Source organism: Podarcis erhardii (assembly GCF_964252035.2).
Source record: "Podarcis erhardii genome assembly, chromosome: 7".
In the NCBI taxonomy this organism is placed as follows: Eukaryota; Metazoa; Chordata; class Lepidosauria; order Squamata; family Lacertidae; genus Podarcis; species Podarcis erhardii.
In genome coordinates, this window is record NC_138511.1 from 68,873,386 (window position 1) to 68,899,386 (window position 26,001).

The 26,001-nt window shown below is 44.0% G+C and overlaps 1 long non-coding RNA gene across 1 annotated transcript in view; it reads right to left on the reverse strand.

Moving 5' to 3' along the window:
* Positions 1–13,982: 13,982 nt before the first annotated feature.
* The window catches only part of LOC309346297, a 34,244-nt gene continuing 22,225 nt past the window's right edge, over positions 13,983–26,001 (reverse strand). Inside the window, exons 2-3 of the long non-coding RNA XR_014158578.1 lie at positions 15,229–15,465; positions 13,983–14,098 (exon numbers count right to left, since the gene is read on the reverse strand). This is a non-coding gene — a long non-coding RNA (uncharacterized lncRNA). The remainder of the gene's footprint in view (positions 14,099–15,228; positions 15,466–26,001) is intronic.

Genomic DNA, 26,001 nt, shown 5'->3' on the forward strand with positions numbered 1-26,001 from the left:
TGATCGGTAAGTCCTAGGCTCTGTGGTTTAAACCACAGTGCCACCCGTGTCCCCTTAGCAAGCCTACTTTGAGTTAAATACCATCTGTAAATAATTTTCAAGTAGTTCTCCTTCAAAGGATAACATGCTGTGAACTTCAAATCATTTTTTCCAGAGGTTAAAATTTATATTGTGACCTATATCTATTGCCCAGTGTGTCATTGAGGCTTTAACAAGCTCGTCTTTCGTTTCCCACTTTAATAACAAATTATACATTTTGGACAAAAGTTTTTCTTAGGAAATACTTTCTTTTCTCTGTCCTAAAGCTTCTCAGTCCTGCTCGAAGCAGCTTTTCCCAACCTGATGACGTTTCCCTAAGTTCATCCCATACTCTACATGGGGAAAAACATTTACATGAGCAATTATGTGGTGCAGGGCCACAGCTCAGTGGCAGAACATCTCCAGGTAGGACTGGGAATGTCCTCTGTCTGAAGCCTTAGAGAGCCACTGCCAGTCAGTGTACCTGAGCTAAATGAACCAATGGCCCAACTTGGTATGATGCAGATTCCTATGTTACCTAAGGATAGTTTAGTAGCAGCACTTCCCAAATCAAAGCAGACATGGGGCTATTATTGGAACAAAATTTCAGTAGGCCCATATGACTAGGTCCAAAGTCAGTGCATGACCTTCTCAGCCCTTCTTGTCTGCATGAAGAAATCTAGCTAAAGAGATGGGAAAGGGCTGCTATATTTAACTGAAAACTCAAAGCAAAAGGAAGTGAGAACCAAACTGAGAATATAATCATTTGCAATATTTCTCCACCAGGCACCTGCAACAGCAATCCTGAAAATTTAAAAGGAAATTACGAGGTAGCCTTCAGTTGTAGCATGTCTGCAATTAGGTGCTCTGCTCAGCGATCAAACAGGTCCCTGATATTTAATGGCAACTCGCTTGCTTGCTTCAGGATAAGCAACCCTTGCCGATTTATCCTTTCAAACAGCTCCACAGTGACTCATCCCCACCCCTCCAAAGAATAATTTAAATTTCCAGTCACATCTGGAACTATTAGCCACTTTCATGTTTTATCAAGATCTTCTATTTGCAAAATCTTTGCCGGAGGATAGATTGCTATTATTTTAAAGGGAGAGACGTGGTCTCTCCAATCCATTGCCTGGGTGAATGAGTTTCCATAAACAGCTTTGTCTTCTCCCCCTCTCCCCCCCCCTTTCTTCTGCATCATCTCTGCACTGCTATCAGTTCGCAATCATCATTTTTAAGAACTTTGTGCGCTGCGTTTACCTCTATGTTCTGCTTCATTTTAAAAAAAGTATCCATAGAACAGAGCAACTTCATCCCTTGATGTTTCAGCGATACAGATCATCTTCGTCATTCAATCTTTGCCATCAGCTCTTGATGTTCTCTGGGTTCTGCATAAACATCAATTCAATAGCCTTTTTCCTTTTGCGGGGTTGGACAGGAAAGCATTGGTGGCTGGTCCATTAGGGCAAAATGGGGCACTCCCTCACTAACTTCAGTCTGTTCTCAGTGAGCCCCCACCTGCCTTTCCTTTTACTTATAACCAGTGGGGGGGGGATTGCCTCGCAGTTTCTTCCTCCTTAGGCTAATTGTTGCCTCATTATCTCCCTCAGGGGAGAGGGATGGGGGGGGGACTAGAATTATTTGACCCTGCCTGTCATTGGCTCTGGTGCTACCTACTGTTAAGCTTCCTGCCTTCTGCCCTACCAGTCCCAAATGTGTGGGGAGGAGGTATTTGAGCTTTTCACTACAGTCACATCTACAGACAAAACGCCTTGTGGCCCCAGATGCCCTTTTGAATATATACCAGCAGCCTCATACCCAGCCATAGCTGTCAACGTTTCCCTTTTTTTAAGGAAAATTCCCTTATTCCGAATAGGATTCCTCGCAAGAAAAGGGAAAAGTTGACAGCTATGTACCCGGCATCACTTGAGAATTCTAAGAAGTTGGGGGAGGGGACACCAGTGCCATCCTCCATCTTGATTCAAGATGGTATCCCATCATGCCCAAACAGCAATCAAAACCTGCTCCTTGATGTCAAGAGCCATCATGATAAATTGGGTTACACTCTGTTAGGAGCTGTTGGCACCAGTGCAGTTTGGAAAGCTTTCATCCACCATCTTGATTTAAAATGGTGTCCAATGGTATGCAAACATCGGCCCAAAACAAAAAACACTCTGTTCCTCAATCTCAAGAACTGTCCAGCCAAGAACACAACTTTCCAAAATACAGAGAGGACTTAAAAGAATTAAACTCTGTGGAATCAAACCAAAGGCTTGTGACAGGGATGGGGAGCCTGTGGCCCTTCTGAGGTTGTTGGACTACAACTCCCATCAGGCTAGCCAGCATGGCCAATGCTCATGGATGTGGGCGTTGTAGTCCGGCAACCTCTGGAGGGTTACAGGTTCCCCATCACTGCTCTAAATTACTCGGCACTTCAGCAGGTCAATTCCCTATTAAGAACATAAGAAGAACCTGTCAGGAGTTCAGCCTCCACTCGAGTAGGACCCTGGCAGAGACACATGCCCAACTGGCATGTTCCCTCCCTCCTGGTCAATTGTTCGGGAGCTTCATAAGCTTTCTTCAGCCCAAACATCACAGCGACCGATGCCAATCATCACCAGCACACTTAGGGATCCGCAGAATTTGCACAACTTGCACGACAGACCTCAGCAACTCAGCATATTGGCTAATCTACTTTATTTACATATAAACACACATGGAGCACTGCAACATGGCTCCCTCTCTCTCTAGCATCAGACAGCAAAGAGAAAAAGGACAAGGACAATAGTCCCACTTCACGGAACACAGTAACAAAAACATCCTGTTTCTGTCACTTCCCACTCTGTGGAGTCAAAACATATATCGTCATGTGATAGACAACAATCCCATGACTGCAATCATGGATCAGGAATTCTAACAGAACCTGCTGAATCAGGACAATGGCCCATCGAGTCCAGCATCTTGTTCTTACAGTGGCCAGCCTGTGGGAAACCCACAAACAGAACTCAGGCACCAAAACCATCTCTCCTCCTCCAGTTAGCAGCAAATGGTGTTCAGAAGCATTACTGCCTCTGACTGTGGAGGCAGAGCATAGCCCATATGGCTAATTGATCGCCTTCTCCTCTCTGAATTTGTCACTCCTCTTTTAATGCCATCCAAGTTGGTGAGTTCTGTTGTTTAACAGTGTGCTGGTTTTCTTATATCGTTTCTGAACCTTCCCACATTTAGCATCATTGTATGTCCCCCCACCCCCACCCCAACTGTCCTATTTCCTCTCCCCTCCAACTGACCCCTTAACATTCTGTACATCCTGGAAGCTCACAGGTCTTTGTCGGGCTGATGTGCTTGTGTTTTGTTTTGTTTTAATGTCTTCAAATTTACAAACTTATATCCTTCTGTATCTCTAGGGGAGCTCCCTGAAATTTCAGTAATACTCTTATTTTGCAGTTGCCTCATTTTGCTCCCAGGCTGATAGGGAGCCTCCTAAACAGCTGTTAGTACAAACAAGGAAGGACCCACAAGGAAGCGTTCCACAGGTTTTTTAATTAAGTCTGACTGTAGTGAAAATTGCATTGTAAAGGTTAGGGATGGTTGGTTAGGATGCTGCATTCTGTCACTACAATATCTCTCCCCCCCCCCCCCACAGAGGAACTACCAGTCACTATCACTGAAAACAAAAATAATAGTGATTGGTGGTCCCTGCTTCTGGCAATTGATTCGAGCAGCTGAGTACACCTTAGCATAGATGATGAGGATGATACAAACCTTACATCATTCTCTCATGCAGAGCAAGCCAAGAGATTAATAATGAACAGGCAATTCCTATTCTGGGTTCTAAAGTTGCTATAATTCAGGTGTGTTATAAGACTCCCTCAAGCAAAAAGCAGGAGGCAGGAAGGAAGAGAGCAACTGAGTAAAAGGCAACCAAATTTATCAAGAGGCTGGAGCAAGAAATGGGTGAATGTGTTAGCTTTTGTTTTTCTTGTATTCTTAAATTCAATTCTCCACATTTCCACACCAGTTTGTGATAATGGTGATGATGTAATTATAAAGCAATAATAATAATAATAATAATGATGATGATTATGATGATGATGATGATGAAATATCCATCAGCATCTTAGTGTGGATTTCTCCAAACATACACATTTTTTAATGCAATTTTGCCTGATACCCACATTTTTGCAAAGCAATTCCCCCTAATGTGCTGCATTTGGTATGTTATTTTCACAAATTTGCACTCTAGACTTGGGGCAAGGCAGATACCTATGTTCCCAACATTGGCAATATTTGAGGCTTCTTAATGAAACTGGGAAAGGTGAATAAGGGAGTGCATAGTAGGGGTGTATAGAATTTTTAATGGTGTGTGGGGAATTCCCAGCTGTCATGGACTGGCTGGATGCAGAGGAGTGGGGGGGGGTACCAGCTGGGGTACCCCCAGGGGAAGAAGGCTCAGAGCCAGGGGACTGGTGGTGGGATCAAGATGAGTGGTCAGAGGGAGAAGAAGGAGCAGACTGGGAGGAGGAGGTGTCAGACGCAGAGGAGGTAACAGGGTTTCGTGAGCTGGGAGAGTCTGTGACAGAGAGCAGTCCAAACTCTGATGCTGAAGCAGAGGCTGGAGAGGAGGTTGGACCTTTTTTGAAAAACTGGTCTGTGACATGCAAAAAAACAGGTGTGTGATATGGTCCCCAAACAGCACTCTGCAACAGATGCTCAGCTTCCTTCTAGGAATGCACACTGAAAGAGCCGTTACTGGGGGGGTGGGGGGAGGATCTGGCAGAATTTGACAAATAAAATGCAAAAACAAATTAGTATTTGATGGCTGACAGCTTATGAGATTTTTTTTTGAAGCCTGCCAACAAGTTTGCAAAGATGTCAAAAGCATAAAGCACTCTGGGGGAGGGAGGAGAGTTAAACACTTGACATCCAAAGTACAAATGTATATTTATATCCCACATCATTGATTCAGAACTTGAAGGCCAAGAAGCAGAAGAGTCCTTGGAATTTTGGAATATTTGTCAGTGTACCCTGCAAAGAATAACATCAGAGCGGCAACCTCAATGTGAAGCTGCTTTCCTTTGTAAAAAGGGGAACTATCTTCCAGCCTGGCGTGCTCTGGTCCATGGGGTCACGAAGAGTCGGATACGACTAAACGACTAAACAACAACAACACCTTCCACCCCTCCAGATGTCGCTAGAGTCTCATCAGCCTGAGCCAGGATAGCCAAGGTTCCCCCTGCTAATGTACAGAAGTATGTAAATAATGGGAAGGCCCCTATCAGAATCCATGGCACTGATCTAACAATGTGCCTACGCAGCTGTGTTTTATGAAAGCAAGATCTGCCCTGACCAAGGAAGGTAAAGTAGGGAGGACAAATCTAGGCCCCCAACATAGCTAAGCCTGGCAGGACATCTTACTCTATGGTATTAACCCCCTCATACATTAATTAAACTTTTGCATGTTGGTAATCTGAAGCTGCTTATCCCACAGATGACTCATCTGGATTTATTTATTTTATATAAAATAAAATAAAATTCCTCAACCAATTGTGACAAATGAATGATGCAAATTCTGAATGCAAATACACCTGATTTGCATTTCCATTGCACAATATGGGGTTTTGGGTTGTGAGATGGGGCATTAGCCCAGAAATCTGGTTCCCCAGATGATGTGCGTGCTGCAATTGCAAACTGGCTCCGGTGTGCATCTCCCCCATAAACCTTCAGTGAACCCTCAGTGAATCTTCGGTGAAAGGACACAGCTCGCTGGAGACAAAGACAGACTCCCATCCTACAAAGTGTTCCAATTTGTTCAGCTCAACACCGCCATCAGGCATTGTGTCTGACCTCAGCCCAAATGTTCATCTGGGCTCTAATGAGCTCTTCAAAGAAGACGTATTAGTCATTCCGCAAATGCAAAGGGCCTTTGCATGCTTATTAATGCTCATTAGTGGGAATCAGGAGTGCTGGAATAGGACACAGAAACAAGACTCCATTAAATGCCACTACCGTTTCGCCTAATCTCCAAGCAAATGGGAACCGGACCAACATGGAGACATGCAATCAAAGCTCCAGAGGAGCAGAGCCCATAAACTCAGGCCCCTTGGGAGATGCAGTATCTGTGTTTTAGAATCAAAAATAGCCTCTCCCAATCCGCTGCCCCCCACCATTGGACTGCAACCTCTCATCGTCCACTCCTGAATGTTGAGCCATGCTGAGTTTTAAGTCCAAAATAACTGGAAAGCTCCAGGTTGAGGAATGTTGGCATGCAAGCTAGTTTGCCGCAGCCCCAGTTCAAAGCACAGGTAAGACGAGCCCTGATGTACAGACCCCCTGTGTCAGGGTCCCAATCCAGGCGGGTGGGGGGCAGATTAGGCCAAGCCAGGGACCAACTCCTCTGTCCCAGATCTGGCCCCAGAACAATACAAGGGATGGGGATAATGTTTAATTAGGGTTTTTAATCCCTAATGAGACAGATTATCTCCTTTCCCTGCCCCCTGAGAGCAGGAGGATTCCCAGCCAAATGGGTGGGGCATACAATTATTATTATTATTATTATTATTATTATTATTATTATTATTATTATTTGGTGGGGTGCTGCTCCATTGTGAGAGGCTTCTCTGTAAAGGAGCAGCAACCTGCATCCTGCAGGTCAAAAGACTCTGTTTAGCAGATGAAAAGCTCTCCCCGTCCCTCAGAATCTACTGCCTGAGGCAGCAGCCACACTCTGTCTCATGGCAGGGCCAGCCCTGGTTCTTCACACAGTCCAATGGCCAGTTCTGGGTGGGCATTTGGTCCGGGACCTGGAAGGGCTTCATCCAAACACTACTACCTGCAGTTCAGTAGCTCACCAGATGGAAGAGCTTCACATACCGTAAATCCAGCTGCTCCCAGCAAGCAAGGAAGGCATTGTGTTGCATGAGAAAAGAATGATCATGATAATAATGCAAACCAGACATTCCCTTCTTTCTTCCATCCACAAAGAGGAAATTCCTTTCTGGACCTGCTACCCAAGTTTCCCATACCTCAAAGCAAGAGGGTGTAAACCAGGGGTAGGCAACCTAAGGCCAGATGCAGCCCAATCACCTTCTCAATCCGGCCCGCGGACGGTCTGGGAATCAGCGTGTTTTTACATGAGTAGAATGTGTCCTTTAATTTAAAATGCATCTCTGGGTTATTTGTGGGGCATAGGAATTTGTTCATCCCCCCCCCCCAAAAAAAATATAGCCCGGCCCACCACATGGTCTGAGGGACGGTGGACTGACCCACGGCTGAAAAAGGTTGCTGACCCCTGGTGTAAGCCATCGGTAGGCAAACTAAGGCCAGGGGCCAGATCCAGCCCAATCGCCTTCTCAATCTGGCCTGCGGACGGTCCGGAAATCAGCGTACATGAGTAGAATGTGTCCTTTTATTTAAAATGCATCTCTGGGTTATTTGTGGGGCCTGCCTGGTGTATTTAAATAAGTAGAATGTCTGCTTTTCTTTAAAATGCATCTCTGGGTTATTTGTGGGGCATAGGATTTCGTTCATTCCCCCCCCCCCCCAAAAAAAATATATAGTCCGGCCTCCCACAGGGTCTGAGGGACAGTGGACCAGTGAAAAAGTTTGCTGGCCCCTGGTGTAAGCCTTATGCAGGTTGGGGTGTATATAAGTCTTGAAATTCAGCTGTGGTGGCTACATCAGTTTTGTTTCGTCTTTTTGCTCTCCTAGGAATTCCCCCCACCCACCCCCAATCTAATTACATCCAGTTAATTGCAAACTCTACTAATTTAATGCATCAGAGGTTTAAAGGTTTTGTGCCCACAGCAACTTTAACCCGGCGGGCTTGGCTTAAATGCCCAGCTTTGCAAAAAAAAGAGAGGGGAAAATGTAGGAAAAGAAAACCCAGTAGCAAAAAATGAGAACTAACTCCTGACTTTGAGCCAATTTAATAAATCCACTTTGATGCTGTGAGACTCAAGTGACTGAGCTTGCAGAGTAACGAAAAAGTATTAAGTGTGCAAGTTGCATTGTTCTTAACCCAGATCCTCAAGTCAGTGTGGCTATTTTGCTTCAGAAGAGATATAAATGTTGGCTCGTTCCTTGCCCCCCACCCCCGCTCCCCCTTCTACCAAGCAAGGATCAGAAAAACCATTTGAAGATGGTTTTCAGCACTATCAGATCTAATTATCCTCTCCCTAGGAAGCTGAGACTGCATCCTGTGTAAATGGAAATTGACCATTGCCTTGAATAAGAGGAAAAACAGACCATTAAAGACCTATAAATCTGCTGTAAACCAAGACTGCCTGAGTTATTCAAGTTTGAAACAAGGGTGAAACATAAACAGTCATACTTGCTGATTTTTTTTTTAGTTTTAAAAATATTTTTTAACTACATCCATCAAAACTTATTTACACTGTTGAATTTATCTTAATGCTGCCAGCGTTTTCAAGTGTACACAATTTCCCCCCATATATTCAATAAACATTTTTCCAATCTACTTTAAACGTATGTATGTTCTACTTGTTCTCTTATTCTATATGTTAAGTCTGCAAACTTGGCATATTCCATCAGCTTAAGTTGCCATTCTTCTGTAGTTGGTTGGGCTAACAAAACACAGGCCGCAGTAGTGGCATACATAAACAACCTTTTTTGACACCTGGGAATTTCCATCTGAATTATCCCCAACAAAAAGGACTCTGGTTTTTTGGGGAAGGTACTTTTAAACATAGTCCAACAGTTTTAACTGGCTCTTTAATGTATGGTGAATTCCTGGAAATGTACCTGTAGTTAACAGAAGAGTACTGATGCTTGTGTTGGACTACAACTCCCATCAGCCCGAGCTGTTATGGCCAAGGGTGAGGGACGGTGGTAATTGGTGTTGAACCGCAACATCTGGAAGGCCCAAGGTTTCTATCCCTGCAATAGAGTGAACCAGGAGATTAGTATCACTAATCTCTTAAGACTTTCTTTGTGTGTGCTGGCCTTCTGAGGTATGTTGAGACACCAATTGGGACTTCACACCTTATATATAATTCGTATGCCATTTGGAGTAATACGCACATTTTTGCAGAGCAATTTCCCCCAATATGATGCAAATATGTCATTGTTAGGAGAGAAATGTTGATTTTCCTCTACCAAGCGAGGATCAATACAACTGAAATAAATACACGCTCTGCTTCACTTCAAAGGGATGAGATGAGTTGCAATTAGCTTCATCCAAGTGACGAATAAGAAAAAGGGGCCATGAGCGGAGGGCCTGTGGAGTTGCTGGTGAATGAAATGGAAGCTGGAGAAAAAGCTGAGAGAGGCTGGGGCAGAGGCACATTTAGCCCTGCATAGCACTGGGATTTGGGGCTGCCCTGGCAACTGAGCTGATGGGGTGTTAAGGCTTTGAGCCCCTTCATCCTACTATAAATGTGTCAACAAAAGCCATATATCCTAAAGACACTGCACTCTCCACTGGCCTTCATTCCAAAGTAACCAAACCATGGGTGTCATGGACTGGCTAGATGCAGATGAATGGTGGGAGGCACCAGCTGGGGAACCCCCAAGGGAAGAAGGCTCAGATCCAGGGGATTGGCGATGGGGCAACAATGAATGGTCAGAGGGAGAAGAGAGATCAAGAAGACTGGGTGGGGGGGAAGGTGTTAGAAGCTGAAGAGATAACAGGGTTTAGTGAGCAGGAAGAGTGTGTGGCAGACAGCAGTCTGGAAACAGGGGCAGAAGCAGAGGCTGATGAGGAGGGGATGAGCCAGGCTGGTGAAGAAGCCAGCGGATCTCCCTATCCAGGGGCAAATGAAGGCTAACTGGCACCCAGGGCAGGGCAAATCGCCAGCTGTGCATGCATTGCACCGCTACGTATGACGTGTGCATGGCGTCACTACGTATGATGCATGTGTGACATCACTACATAAGGCACATGTGCAGCATTGCTACGTACAGCGCATGCATGTGACACCGTGCATGCATTGTATGTAGCGGTTTCCCGCCGGCACTGCTCAAACGCCATATGGACAGTGGTGGGATCCTCTGCTCGTGTCTGCAGCCGCGAATGAAGGATTCTCCACATGTGGCAACAGGGTGAGCACTCTGTGGGGTGACTTCTTGTCACACACCCCAGACATGGCACCTGAGGCACACCAGCCCCCCATCCCCATCCCCCTTGCGATGCCACTGGGAGGAGCAAACATAGGCACAACAACAGAGTCTCAGATTCCTTGGGAAGGACCCAGGGGAGGAAGAGACTTAGGTAACTGTGGCAAGGCGGTGAACTTCAATCCCCACAATGGCTGCATAGGGGCAAGATCTACTGGGACAAGTTGCTGTGCTCACTAGGCATGCTAGGATCATCCTGTTCTCGTGTAGGACCCTGGTAGAGACACATGCCCGACTGGCATGTTCTCTCCCTCCTGGTCAGTTGTTCGGGAGCTTCAAAAGCTTTCTTCTGCCCGGACAGCACAGTGACTGATACCAAAAAGCATCAGCACACTTAGGAACCTGCAGAGTATTGGCGGTTCACGTAACAGACTCAATAGCTCAGCATCTTGGCTAATCTACTTTATTTACATATAATACACTCGGATCATTCTGACTTAGCTCCTTCCTCTTTCTCATCAGACAGCAAAGAGAGAAAAAACAAAGGACAATAGTCCCTCATTCCAGAACACAGTAGTACAAAACATCCTGTCTCTGTCACTTCCCACACTGTGGAATGAAAACATACACCATCATGTGATAGGCAACAATCTCATGACTGCAAACACAGAACAGAAATCCTAACAGGGTGCAATATATATTACAGTGGGCCCTCCGGATACAAACTTAATTTGTCCCGGGGGTCCGTACTTACCCTGAAAAGTACGTAACCAATGGTGCCGCTTCTGCGCAATAGAGTGCTTCTGCGCATGCACATGTGGTGAAACCCAGAAGTATACACTTCCGGGTTTGCCACGTTTGCAACCCAAAATTACGTTACCCAAAGGTAATGTAACCCGAGGTACCACTGTACTGACAGAATGCAACACACCCTCCACTGAGCACTTATTATGAAGTTTCCCCTCCCCAGATAAGCATGCTTAGAAGGTGGCTGCATTTTTCTCTGCATATTGCTTCAGGAAGCAGGAATTAGGTAGATTTAAACTGAATTGAATCTCTCCTCCACCTCTAAGAGGGAAAAGGGTTCTAGCCCAGCCCATTGACCATCCTGGGCCTGTCTGGGGCTGATGGGAGTTGGGGTCCGTTTGGAGGGCACCACGTTGACTAACCCTGCAGGGGGTGAAGGGGGGTGTCTCCTTCTGGATGGAACGTGAGACTTAAGGATTATTGCTATGTATTAATTAAACAAGTGGATGAGCAAACATTGCTTTCCAGATGGCTTGCTCTTCGTCGTAAACAATGCAATGTAATGTGCCGTGTGGGAGGCGGCCTCTGAAGGCTGCTCAGAAACAGCAATTAGTTCCGAATTCAGCTGCTAAATTGCTAACTGGGACTGGGCATTATGGCTATATTATGTTGGTGCTTTGCCAAAGGAGCCTGACCTGCTTCTGGGTCCAACTGAAAGGGCTAGTCTTGGTATTTAAAGCCGGGGTGGGGGAAGCTAATGCCCTCCAGAAGTTCATAGAATCATAGAGTTGGAAGGGACCCCGAGGGTCATCTAGTCCAACCCCCTGCAATGTAGTTGCTGGAGAGTCCATCAGCCCTAACCAGTATAGTTAGGCGGATTCAACAATGAAAAAGGGCTAGATTACCCAATAGCCATAACTGAACCCATTTGATCGATTGCTGAACTACAACTCCCATCTGCCCCAGCAGCAATGGCAAATGGCCAGGAATGCTGGGAGTTGTAGTTCAGCCACATTCAAGAAAGAAGGGGCTATCTATGGCTGCTATCTGTGATGGCTATGCTATGCTTTCACATAGAGGCAGTAATGCTTCTGGATACCAACTGCTGCAAACCACAGGGGTGGTCTTGTGCACAGGTCCTGCTTGGCTGCTGTGAGAACAGGATGTGGACTCGATGGGCCATTGACCTGATGCAGCAAGCTTTTTGTATGTCCTTATGGAGGGTCAAAGATGAGCAACACCTACACTTATCTGACCAGCAGAGCAGCTCAGCACCTTCAGTTCCCCTGTGGCTCTAACCAATGATCAGGGGTGGTGGGTACCATATCCCAACAACAGCTGGGGAGCTATGGGTTTCCTACCCCTCTTTGAAAAACTTCAAAGCTTGGGGGAAATATACTTGAAGGGCTCAGCTTCTAAGAGCAACACTAGGTGCTGTTCTCTGGCTGTCTGCACCATCTGAGATATGACAGATGTCCACCAGAGAAAGGACCTTTTCAAGGAAAGGGCCCCAGCTCTGGAGCACTCTGACTCAATAGGACTACCTGGGTGTCCACTCTGATGTAGTGATGGTCACTCACTTTAATTACTTTAAAGGGGGGATTTGACAGGATACAGCTAAACGCTTTCTTGTTCTCATAGGCTTTTGACCTTTTCTTGATCTGTTATATTCTAGTTCACGTGCTGTTTTCCCCAGCCACTTTGGTAGATTCTCTGTTTCTCAGCTTATTTTTTACCTCTCGGTTCTTTTATTGCACTTTAAATATTTTATTGCAAGCCATGCTGACAATGTGATTGGAGAGTGGCCAGGGATACATTTTAATAAATGGGAGGAATGGAGATGATATGCAGCCTGAAAACCTCAAATATGCAAAGCAGCAGCAGCAGTCACAACAGTTAGAAAATAAATAAGCCGTTCCCTAACATTTGCCATCGCAGGCATGAGAGTGTAGGGCAGTTTTAGCCTTGTGCCAAAAGGGTATTTAAAATTGTTTCTTTGTCTGTGGGTTTATAAATCCCTTCACAACCAAAAACAACTGAAGTAGTATCCAATAAGATAAAATATAACCCCAAAGATCACAATGAAATTGAATGCAGTAAAACCTTTTCTGCAGTTGTACCATTAATACTCCATAAAATGACTGGCACCAGAAAAAGCCTGCTTTAAAGAAAAGGCCAAGATGTTTTGACCCTCTGGATGCTGTTGAACTATATATTGGCCATGCTACTTGGAGTAGATGAGAGTTGGTGTCTGAGAACAGAGGGCCACAGGTTCTCCACCTTTGGCTCTAACCCCTTTCAAATCCACCCAAATGGGTGGCCAACACTATCTTGTGGCAATGAATTCCACAGTTTAACGCTGCCCTGTGTGGAAAAGTACTTCCTTCTGTCTGTCCTGATCCCCATTCACTGTGGGACCCGCAGTTCTGTCATGAGAGAGACAGGGAAACTTTTCCCTATCCACTGCCTCTATATGTTTTAGATCTTCCCCAGGACCCCAATCTGAGGCCCCCAGATTGCGCTGCCCCACCAATACTGCCATGGGGATCACCTGCCCCAGATCCAGCCCTGGATCAATTCAGGGGGGCTGGGCATCATATTTAATTGGGATTATTAAACCCAGATTACATTTAGGATTGGGAAGGAGGAAGGAGGAGACACTTGACCAAGAGCAGGAGGGTTTGATCCTGCAGGGTGCTTGCAAAGCAGCAGCAACCTGCGCCGCGCAGGTAAGCAGAAGACTCCACCCTGCATGGTTCAGCTTGAGGGGTGGGGGTATCAGGTGGGAAGAAAGAGTGACTGGGTGGGAAAGCCTGCACCTCACCTGTGCCACCTTCCTGCAGATGACCTGAAAGAAGCTTGTGGACCACTGGTGGTCTGTGGACCAAGATCTGGAAACCCCTGCCATCATGGACCACCTTCCATTGCCAAGCAGTGATGCTTAAAAGCATCAGCAACAACTCTCACATGGGGCTAATGATATATTCTCTTCCACATCAGTACCAAACATCATTAGCACAATCCTGCTTAGTCATAAGCTTTCCCAAGCAGTCGTGCCGCAAGAGTTCATACCATTTTGTTTCTAAATGTCAAAATCAAGGAGCGGAGCCAGTAATCAGCTTTTTACTGGAAAGATACCCATTGCTGCCTCCAGGCTGCAGGACGCTGGATCTTTGGCTGCTGTTGTTTAAACGGCAGTTGTGGCCAAGTTGTCCAAGACGCCTTTGGGTGTGTGTCAATTCTACAGTGCACAAATCTTGGCTGAAAGCAGTTAAAAGCCAGAGAGAGGTAGTGTGGTGCGGTGGTTAGAGGGGTGGGTTAGTACCTGGAAGAGCAAGGTTCAAATTCCTCCTCAGTCACAAAACTCATTGGGTGACTGCGGTTAAGTCACAGTTTCTCAGCTGAACCTACCTCACAGGATTGTTGTGAGGCTAAAACTGAGACGAAGAGACTCAGATACACCACCTTGCGCTCCTTGGAGGAAACATGAATAGGTAATAAATAAATAACATCTGCAGGACTTTTTAAGTACAATTTTTTGATTGTACCTTGAAGTGGAAATGTGCACATTAGTCAAACTACATATAAACATGTATTAATTGAGAGAAATTTAAACTAAGATGCTGAGGGATTTTCATGAGAATTTTTTAAGAGAACAAAATGGAAAATTGCTGCAAAACGTAGAGGATGGAATTTAAGATTGGAAAAATGAGAAACTGAGAAATCTGAAATTGATAGGTTCTTCTTCCACCCCTAGTCGCAAGTAAATGAATGTCCTTGGATTCTAAACCAGTGATTCCCAGACTATGTTTCCCATGAGCTCGTTGGAAATTGCTGCAGACCTCGGCAATGCGGTAGCTATTGCAGCACACTGTCCTAGGTTGTATTTTATTGCATGACAATCGGAATTCCATAAAATCTAGAGTGCAATACAATAAAATACAATCTAAGAAATGATAGACGCAATAAAGATACAACTGAAAATCAATATGAATATTGAATGCAATGGATGAGCTGTCTCCCATTTTCAAGCAGAAATGCACCAACTGAACCTTTTTTCGAAACTATCACAGCACAGTGTAATTTTGTATGTCCCTTATTTAATGCTGGTTCCCTATTTGCTTAGTATAATCACTTAATGCAAGTGTGGCCTGCCAGATGTTCCTGAACTACAACTCCCATCAGCACCAGCAAGCATGACCAATGGCTAGGGATGATGGTAACTGAAGTTTATTTACTAAAATATTTATATACCACTATATCATAAAAAGAAGAAAATATCAAAGCAGTTTACAGCAATAATACATAAAACATAAAATAAAAACCATATTTTTAAAAATTAAAACAGATGCCAATTAACCATTGTGGAAGGATATAGAAGGATACAGAATAGAAAAAAGGTTTTCAGCAGGTGCTAAAAGCTGGCACAGAAGGTACCTGCTGAATCTCTACTGGCAGAGTGTTCCACCAGACTGATAACTCTCAAGGCTTGGTTTCTTGTTGTTGTTAAATGAGTCTCACCAACTTGGGAAACAATCACTGATGTTCCTGCAGATGACTGAGCTGCGATTGTAAAGCTTCAGGTGGTTCCTGGGGTGCCCTGGACCAGAGGTGTTCAGGGCTCTGCAAATTAAGACCAGAACCTGATTAGCCTGGAAAAGGGGAGACTGAGAGGAGATATGATAGCCACCTTCAAATATCTCAAGGTATTTGCTGCATGGAAGAGGGAAGGAGCTTGTTTTCTCCTGCTCTGGAGGGGAGGACTTGAACCAATGCCTTCAAGTTACAAGAAAGGAGATACCAACTAAACATCGGGTTGGGGGGTGGGATTCTGATCGTAAGAGCTGTTTGACAGTGGAACAGTCTCCCTCTTTCCTTGGAGGTTTTTAAGCAGAGGTTGGAAGGCCATCTGTCATGGATGCTTTAGCTGAGATTCCTGCATTGGACTAGATGACCCATGAAGTCCCTTTCAACTCTACAATTCTATGATAAGCTTGAACCTGGCTTGATGGTAGATGGGCAGCCAGTGCAGCTGTTTTAACAATTGTGTCACATGTTGTTGGCCCCATCATCATTCTGGCCGCACCATTCTGTACCAGCTGAAGCTTCCAGACCAAATTCAAGGGTAGCCCTGCATGCAGTGCATTGCAATAATCCAGCGTCAAGATTACCAGTGCATGGACTGCAAGTGGTCAGGCTTCAGCAACATCTGGAGGGCCAAAGGCTCCCTATACATGGTGTTTCCTGCTTGGCAGGGGGTTGGACTCGATGGCCCTTATGGTCTCTTCCAACTCTATGATTCTATGATTCTATGATACACCTGACTTAATGTATAGAATTATGCTAAGATGTAAGCCAACAAACATCTCTCAGCGCCCAAGAAGAATCCCTCCCCCATCTATCAGAGCTCAGTTACATAGAAACCAAGAATTGTAGAGTTGAAGGGGATCACAAGGGTCATCTAGTCATGCAGGACTTTTACTCAATGTGGGGCTCAAACCTACAACCCTGCAAATAATAATAATAATAATAATAATAATAATAATAATAATAATAATAATAATAATTTATTTTTTATATCCCGCCCATCTGGCTTGGCTTCCCCAGCCACTCTGGGCGGCTTCCAACAAAATATTAAAATACAGTAATGCATCAAACATTAAAAGCTTCCCTAAACAGGGCTGCCTTCAGATGTCTTCTAAAAGTCTGGTAGTTGTTGTTCTCTTTGACATCTGGTGGGAGGGCGTTCCACAGGGCGGGTGCCACTACCGAGAAGGCCCTCTGCCTGGTTCCCTGTAGCTTTACTAAGCTTTATTAAGAGTCTCCTGCTCCATCTACTGAGCTATCCCAGCATTTGTAGGAAATAGGTAGCTTGTCCCTCAGAGGATTCAAGCTGCCGACAGGTTTTGCAGCATGCTCCAGGGTGCTAAACACTCCTGGTTTCAGTTGTCACAGATTAGGATGTTTCTTAAAGGCTTATTCAGGGAAGGGACTAATCTGAGCTCCAGCAAGAACATTGCGGTATCCCATCTGCTTCACCCTTGAAGGGTTCTGCTTCTTTCATTTATCAACTGCTGATTGACAGCGAGATGTGGAATGCAGATTGGGTGTGTCAAGCATAGGAATGCAACCTAGGCATAACAATAGATGGAGAAGCCTGAGCTTAGACATGGGTAAAGGCTCCGATAAAGAACATTTCAGCCAGGAGGCAGTGCTCAAGGTAGTGCTTTGCTGGCACTAAACCCTGGCCAAGCTCTCTTGCATCACCTCTGTGACTTCATCCCACCACTCATACATTTACAGTGGGCATGTAACTAGCTTTCTGAGTTTGGGCAAAGCATTTTTGGTGCTGTCTTCTGATATTATCCATCAACCGTTGAGCCCAAACCCTTCTCTCGCTAGATGCTGATCTAGACCCTCCCCTTATGCATAAGGACCCAGCTGCCGTTGGTGTGGGATGTGATACATAAGTAGCAGTCAAGTACAACATTCCTTGTTTTCCTAGAGTGAACATGCAGGGGAATGTTTGGTCCAGCCAGTTGAAAACTTCCTGTTTCCTCCTGGTGGGGGCTTACTTCCTTTTTGCATGTGACTAGAGGTGGGCATGACCTTACCTGTCCAGGTAACAAAATGGCAAGTCACACAGCACCTCTCTCTTTGACTTCCTCCATCGTTGGAGCAGCAGCTTTTAGCTAGAATTGCTCTGTTGGCTCTCAGCCAACAGAGGATACTGGGACTATCTCCATATGGAATAGATCCACATGTATATACTTTGTAACTGTCTGCCTTCAGGGATCCAACTGTGAAATGACTATGTGAGTAAACTTCTTTTATATACTTTACACAAGATTGTGGCGTGTTTATTCTTTTAAGAGGAATATAAGGGAACTGAGATGGTTGGACAGTGTTCTCGAAGCTACAAACAGGAGTTTGACCAAGCTGCGGGAGGCAGTGGAAGACAGGAGTGCCTGGCATGCTCTGGTCCATGGGGTCACGAAGAGTCGGACACGACTAGATGACTAAACAACAACAACATAAGGGAACTTACCAGGAATCTAATATTGAGAGGCTTAAACAAGCCTGCAACCAGCTATCTGCTGTGTGTTTAAAAGGGGAATGTAAAACTCTGCCAAGTTATAGAACTTGCTAGCGGAAGTTAGGAAGGATATCAATAAACAATATATCCTTTCCTGCCTCCCTGAACATTCCCACAATTGGACCCCCAATGGTTCCTCCCTGATGGGATGGCAAGTGAATGTTTGGGACATGGCTCTTTCCTGAGCATCGAACACAACACAGCAGGGTGGTTAGAGGCCAAAGTAAACACGATCATTATAACAAGGTGTGGTCCCCCTTTCTCAACTATGTAAACAGAAGTAGTGCTAATGTTAGACCACCAGCCACTCAGGCATGGAGAGGCTATGTCATAGATAGCTGAAGCTGTCAGGGATTCTTTAGCTGCAATTCCTGCATTGCAGGAGGTTGGACTAGATGACTCTATAATTCTCTGATTCTAAGCCTCAGTGATTCAGTTATATGGCAGTGCCCCTGTTTAAGTTTTCTCCTGATAGGTGACTGATGTAAGCATGCAACACTCCACAAGTTCTGTTGGAATTGACTGATGCCATTAACAAAATGTTATTCACAAATTAACAATCAGGTCAGCTGTCTGGAAGAACGGTCTGGGTGTCGTCGCCAACTCCGCTCCTGGATCTGATCATTTGGGGTGGGGGAGGGACTGTGCTTTACCAAATGCAGCCAGAGGCGCTTATGACACCACTGGTGACTTTAGAAACTGTAACTTTTACAACCTGGTGCTTGAGCTTGCTTTCTCCTCCTCCCTCCCATTGCTTTTTCCTCATGTGTCATGTCTTTTTAGATGCCAAGTCTGAGGCAGGAACTGTTTTAGAACTGGTTTTTGTCAGCTGCTCTGAAAGCCTTTCTTGACAAAAGGTCTGGGGATCAATCCTGTGAAGTCAATTTTTTAAAAACTCTACAAGAAGTCTGAAGCTTTTCTTTTTGGAATCCAGATTCAGTCTGGTGACGTATTTGTTCTTTATCATTTGCTCTTTGTCAAGTTCAAAGAGACCAGGGACTGGACTGTTATAAGACCCCCAAGCAGCAAAGGCTGATGCATCCATTTTTAATACCGCTCTCTTCCAAAGGATTTGAATCTGCAGGCAGGCAGTCCCTAAATTATTTCTGAGCCCTTTTGATGAAGAAAATTGTCACACTGAGATGATGCTGTACTCTCTCTCTCTCTCTCTCTCTCTCTCTTTCTCTCTCGTAACAGTGAGCAGAATAGAAAGGGAGGGAGAGAAGCAGGCATCTCTCCATAGAAACCAGGAGTGGTGGGATTTCTACCCACACCTTTTATCCTATGACATCTTTTGACAATTTTTTTAAAAAATGCTATTTGTTTTCAGGTCCCTTATTCAGAACTTCGATTCCTGCAAAGGGCAGTGGGCTGCTTGTTTTCTATCTGGGCTCACATAATGTTCTCCTAGTTGAACTGGTTGTGCAAGGACATTTCACTGCAAAGATTGACCACCACCAATTGATTTATGGCATTCATTTTGTGGAACATGTGGGACACACTCACTTGCCAAGGCACTCCGGGAAGAATCAAATACTAAAGCAAACAATTCGCTCAAATAATAATTGAAACCAGATTTTGGAAACAAGGGGCTCTTGTAGACACAGCAATTTGTGGTGTGCTCACTGCTGATTGTGGAAGCAAGGTTTCATTTTGGTTTTTTTGCAATGTTCACACGATGCTATTCTTATAGAAATGCCTTTTCCTATCCAATTGGTTTAACTAGAAACAGGCTTGCAGTGGAAGTTGTAAGTAAAGTTCTACTACCGCCCCATCTCCCTCCTAAACGTGGATTACAAAATATTTGCAGACATTTTAGCAAGTAGATTTTTAAAAGTTTTGAATCAGGTAATTCATAAAGACCAGGCAGGCTTTCTCCCAGGAAGACATTTGTTTGCCAACACAAGGAACATAATTGACATTTTGGAACTTTTGCAAACAAATATCAACACAAAAGCAGTTTTAATTTTTATAGATGCGGAGAAAGCCTTTGATAATATTTCTTGGAAATTTATGAAGGGAAATTTGGAAGGGATGGGGGTGGGACGGAGTTTTGGGAATGGGATTGACGCAATTTATTCAGAACAAAAGGCTAAACTGATAGTTAACAATGTGATTACTGAAGAGTTCAAAATTGAAAAAGGAACACGACAAGGCTGCCCGATTTCCCCACTGTTATTTATCTCTGTGCTGGAGGTGCTCTTGAACATGATCAGAGGGGACCGGCTGGTGGAAGGTATTCAAGTCGGAGCGAACAATATAAACTTAAAGCGTTTGCAGATGATCTAGTTTTGACCCTTCAGGAGCCAGAATCTAGTACGAAAAAAGTATTACAATTGATTCAAGAGTTTGGTTGGGTAGCGAGATTTAAGTTAAATAAGCAGAAAACTAAGGTATTGGGGAAAAATTTGACAGTTACAGAGTCAGAATGGTTTCAGAAAGAGACAGAGTTGAACGTGGTTAAAAAAGTAAAATACCTAGGGGTAAATATAACAGCAAAAAATCTGAGTCTATTTAAAGATAATTATGAGAAATGCTGGGCAGAAATTAAGAGAGACTTAGAAAGTTGAACAAGATTGAAACTTTCCTTGTTAGGCCGAATTGCTGCTGTAAAGATGAATGTATTGCCAAAAATGCTTTTTTTATTTCAAACATTACAGATTGTGGACAAAACAGAGTGTTTCCGGAAGTGGCAGAGAGATATTTCTAAATTTGTCTGGCAGGGCAAAAAGCCCAGAATTAAGTTTAAGATATTAACTGATGCGAAAGAAAGAGGGGGCTTTGCCCTGCCAGACTTAAGGCTGTACTATGAATCAGCAGCTTTCTGCTGGTTGAAAGATTGGCTGCTTCTCGAAGACACTGATGTACTGGATCTGGAAGGTTTTGACAATGCGTTTGGTTGGCATGCATATTTATGGTATGACAAGGTTAAGATTAATAAGAATTTCAAGAACCATATTGTCAGAAAAACAGTGTTTAATGTCTGGACAAAATACAAAGACTTATTGGAAAACAAAACTCCAAGGTGGCTTTCACCATTGGAAGCTAAGGCCCGGAAAAGACTCAATATGGAGGCCAAATGGCCGAAGTATTGGGAAATATTAGAAAAAGATGGAGATAATTGGAAATTGCAGAGTCAGGAGAAAATGAAAGACAAAGTGCGAGATTGGTTACACTATGCTCAGATTAAAGAAGTTTTTAAACTTGATAAAAAGTTAGGATTCCAGGTGGAAAAATCGAAGTTAGAAACGGAACTGTTAGAGCCTAAGACTAAGGTACTCTCAAGAATGTATAACTTGCTGTTAAAATGGAACACACAAGATGAAATGGTTAAATCGGCTATGATAAAGTGGGCACAGGACATTGGGTATAATATTATGTTTGAGGACTGGGAAAAGTTATGGACTACTGGGCTGAATTTCACTGCATGTAATGCTTTGAAAGAAAATGTAATGAAAATGATATATAGATGGTACATGACCCCAGTCAAACTTGCAAAAATATACCACTTGTCTGATAATAAGTGTTGGAAATGCAGGGAAAGTGAAGGAACGTTCTTTCACCTCTGGTGGACCTGCCCTAGGGTTAAGGCCTTCTGGGAAATGATATATAATGAGCTGAAAAAGGTATTTAAGTATACCTTCCCTAAGAAACCAGAGGCCTTCCTTTTGGGCATTGTTGGCCAGAGGGTGTTAAAGAATGATCGAACATTTTTTATGTATGCAACAACAGCAGCAAGGATACTCGTTGCTAAGCATTGGAAAACCCAAGATCTACCCACACTGGAAGAATGGCAGATGCAACTGATAGACTATATGGAACTGGCTGAGATGACTGGCAGAATCCGAGACCTGGGAGAGGAGACGGTGGAAGAAGATTGGAAGAAATTTAAGGACTATTTGCAAAAATATTGTAAACTGTATGAATGTTAAGGAGGATGCTTGATCACAAACAATTTGGCACCATTGAATTAGATAAAGTGAACTATGAAGATAAGTTAAATTTAGGAAAAAATCAACCTTTAGATAATGATTAGGCTAAACTAAAAGTTTTAAAAAGTCAAATGAATATATCTAAAATTCAAGATATAACATTGGAAAACTAGATAAGGTGGGGATAAGGTGATAAATTGCTGAATTAATTTTTATATTTTGGAACGTAGGAGCGGGAGATGTGAGGAAGTCCAAAAAGGATAAGAAAACATGTTATAAAATGTGATATTTTTTGTATGTTTTGTTTATTATGTTGTAATTTAAAAAAAAACCATTAATAAATATTTTTTTTTAAAAAAAAGGAAGTTGTAAGTAAAGTTCTTAATTCCTTCTGTAAAGCGATTTTGACTGAAATGAAATATTGTGCCTTATCAAAGTTAACCATTAAGCTTCAACCCTCCTTGAGTGTGTATAAAGAAAATTCCAATTTGAGTTCCAGATGCCACATCCTTAACTTTCTGGTTGCGGGATAAATGGTCACAGGTTTTCCTTTCACATAATTAAAAGTTCTTGCTGTGGGGTATTAGTAAATGCTACCACATGCAGAGAATCTCAGACCTCTCAAGTGTTGCTGACAGTCTAAGTTTTAAAGCACACCAAACCTGGTCTTGTTATGTCCCTCTCATCATTATGGAGGGAGTTTGCCACAGGGTTCACATGTTCAAGCAAGCCAAAGCTAGCCCAAGGCTTTGCATTACAGTGGTACCTCGGGTTACAGACGCTTCAGGTTACAGACTCCGCTAACCCAGAAATAGTACCTCGGGTTAAGAACTTTGCTTCAGGATGAGAACAGAAATTGTGCTCTGGCGGTGCAGCAGCAGCAGGAGGCCCCATTAGCTAAAGTGGTGCTTCAGGTTAAGAACAGTTTCAGGTTAAGAACAGACCTCCAGAACGAATTAAGTTCTTAACCCGAGGTACCACTGTATGTGCAAACCACCAGTCCAAAGTGCAATTTGTCTCTAAAATGGCCCAGTTCGAAACAGAACAGCAGAGTCAGCTGCTTTAGCTGCTATCACTATTTCTGAGGCAAAAACAGCAATTCGGGACAATCATATCACTCAAGTGCTCATTCACTCAAAGTTCAAGAGATCACTCTGATTAGCCAGAATAAAGGCAAGAGCTGAGCGCACTCCTCCTGGCGCATATTCCACATTTTCACTTTGGAATCTGAAGTGCCTCTGAAGCTTTCAGAGAGTAGCCAGAGACGGTTCATATGCAAATGCTGAATGAGTCAAGCAGCACTTCTCAAAATGAGAGTTTTCCCCATGCTTATGTTGCGATCAGAGGTAAACAAAGGGAGGAAAGCCTCGTCCCTTATAAATGACAATGCTTTGTTGCCTGGTTAAAGATGGGCTGACATCCTCAGCCACCAGACAATATGGGCATTTGGCCCAGTAATGGGGCATTGTAGGGAGAAGGGCTTTGCAGAAAACTAGTGATCAGTTTCACTTTTCCCATCTTTTTCATACAATCCCATGGAGCCCCACAGCTTGTGTGTTGCTGGTTCTAAAAACGGAAGCATCATCATTTAGGTTAGGGATGGGGAATCTGTGGCTCTTCAATTGTTATACCATCTCTGGCCATGGTCCATCCTGGATGCAGTTGACAGGAGTTGGAGTCCAGCAGCATCAGGTCAGTCACAGATTGCCCAACGCTGGTTTAGGGTGACTGCACCCTCCTCTGTGGGTTTTGGACTGTATTGATCAGAAACAGTTCAACTCAGCAGGAGGAATTTTTTGAAGGAAGCCATGGTTTGTTGTTGGCTTACAAATATCAGTTTGCTGTAACTGCAACTCAGCTATCCCACTCCAGACACCCGCCAAGGGGACAAAGGCATCAGTGGACAAGGAGAGCTGAAAAACAACCTTTGGAGAAACAGGCTATGGTTTGTTTGCTTCTCTGTGGGACAAACCATAGTTCACTGCTTTGTGCCTAGGGAAATCTTGTAGTGACTCACTTTTGTAAATAAAGGGACCTCAAAACAATAGAAGTTGGGAGGGAGAAGAAGGAACAGAAAGAGGGGGAACTAATCTTCCCCTATAATCAACTCATGATCCACTTCACCAATGTCAACTCATAAACTGAACTGAATTCAATTAGATTTGCTTTCCAGGTAAAGTGTGTATATGTTTGCAACTGCAGCATGTTGCTGGATTATAATTGCAATGGATTGAATTGAGCTCTTTTGTTTCCTAAATCTCCATAACACTCTCCAAGGTCCTACTATTTTCGTCTGTAGGCTCAACATAATTTCCTACATTGTTTCATTTCTTCTTCGAGCCATTCTAATTAGAACCTCACCAAATTGTTCCAGGGTTTACAGCAGATTTGTATGTACAACATCTCTCTGTTCAGCACTTGATTTAAAACAAAAGCAATGGCAAATCCATCCCCGTTGGTAGCAGGCCTACCCCAGTGATTGATCACCTCTTTAGGTGAAAAGAAATAAAAACCATCTCATTCTTAGTCCACTTTTAACTTCTGTTGGTTTGCGCTCACCTTTCTTCCACCAGATGAATTTCTCTTTAATTTTATTGCAAGTCAAAGCAAGGACTTTGGGGCACATAGTGAATGTGTTCCTTCTTACCTAGAGAAGAAACTGGAGCAGGGCATAGCAAAAGTGTGCATTTCGAAGGAGAGCTGTGTCCCAGTTTGTTTACTGCAGTGGTGGGGAACGTCAGGGCCACAAATGTCCCTCTTGGCCTCTCTCTCTAGCTCTGGGCCTCACTGACTCTGCTCTGGGTTCAGGAAGTGCAAAGGAACTCTTCCTGCATCTCTATTCAGAGGCACCCAGTCCTTATCTATCTATCTATCTATCTATCTATCTATCTGTCGTTGGCATTGTTGGGAGACAATGGAGGAGTGCGCCTTTGGGGGTGAAGTCAAACAGCTAGACAGTTACAGCGCCTGCTGTGGCTGTAGGGACTGATACACGAGGGACATGTTTTCTTGCAGCTGGGGCAGATAAGGGCATCTGGTTGTGGTGCTGCAGATGCACCCTGGCATTTATTCTCTCTGCGCTCCTCCCAGTGGTCATTTCTCCTCTGCTCACTGCTGTGGATACACAACCTGACTGTCTTGTCTCCAGGCACTGTGGTCATCTGCAAGGGATTCCCACACAGTAGGGTTGACATTGCCAGCCTTCATGTCATGTTCACAGACATCTTTGTAACGGCAGAGGTGGTCTGCCATCCTGACCCAGGAAAGCACAAGAATTAAATCATCAGGAAAAAATTCCAATACAGTGGCAGACTACTACTACTAGTAATAATACAAGAAGGTGTGACCGGAAAGTTCGGAGAATGGTCACAGCGAGAAATATTCAAACATACATACTTTACAGGGCTTCAAAGTAGGCCCCCTCTGATACAATGCACCATTGACAACATTTGTAGAACTGTTGGAAACTTCTCCAGTCCTCTTTTCGTACTGCTTTCAGTTCCCTCGTCACAGCAGCTTGGACGTGTGAAATGTTGGAAAATCTGTGCCCTTTCAGTGCAGATTTCAGTTTTGGAAAAAGAAATAAATCCAGTGGGGCCAGATCGGGAGAATATGGAGGGTGGGACATCTCAGTAACCTCGGTAACGATTTCACGCGGAATATGCAATTCTTCCACCATCAGTCGGATGGACAAACGCCAATCCCGCATCAATAACTCACAAACTCTGTTGACATTTGCCGCTGTTCTGCTCGTCGACGGACTGCCAGGCCGAGGCTCATCTTCGATGGTTTGCCGCCCTTCACGGAAATGCTTAAACCATTCATACACTGTCTTTCGAGTTACAGCTTCATCTCAGTATACAATTGTGAACATTTCTTGGGCTTTCAATGCCGATTGTATGTTCGAATATTTCTCCCTGTCCGATTTCTGTGACCATTCACCAAACTTTCTGGTCACACCTTGTAATTTTATTATTTATAGCCCACCCATTTGGCTGGGTTTCCCCAGACATTCTGGGTGGCTTCCAATACATATAAAAACAGAATAAAATGTCAGACATTAAAAAAATTCCCCATACAGGGCTGCCTTCAGATGTCTTCCAAAAGTTGTATAGTTCTTTATCTCCTTGA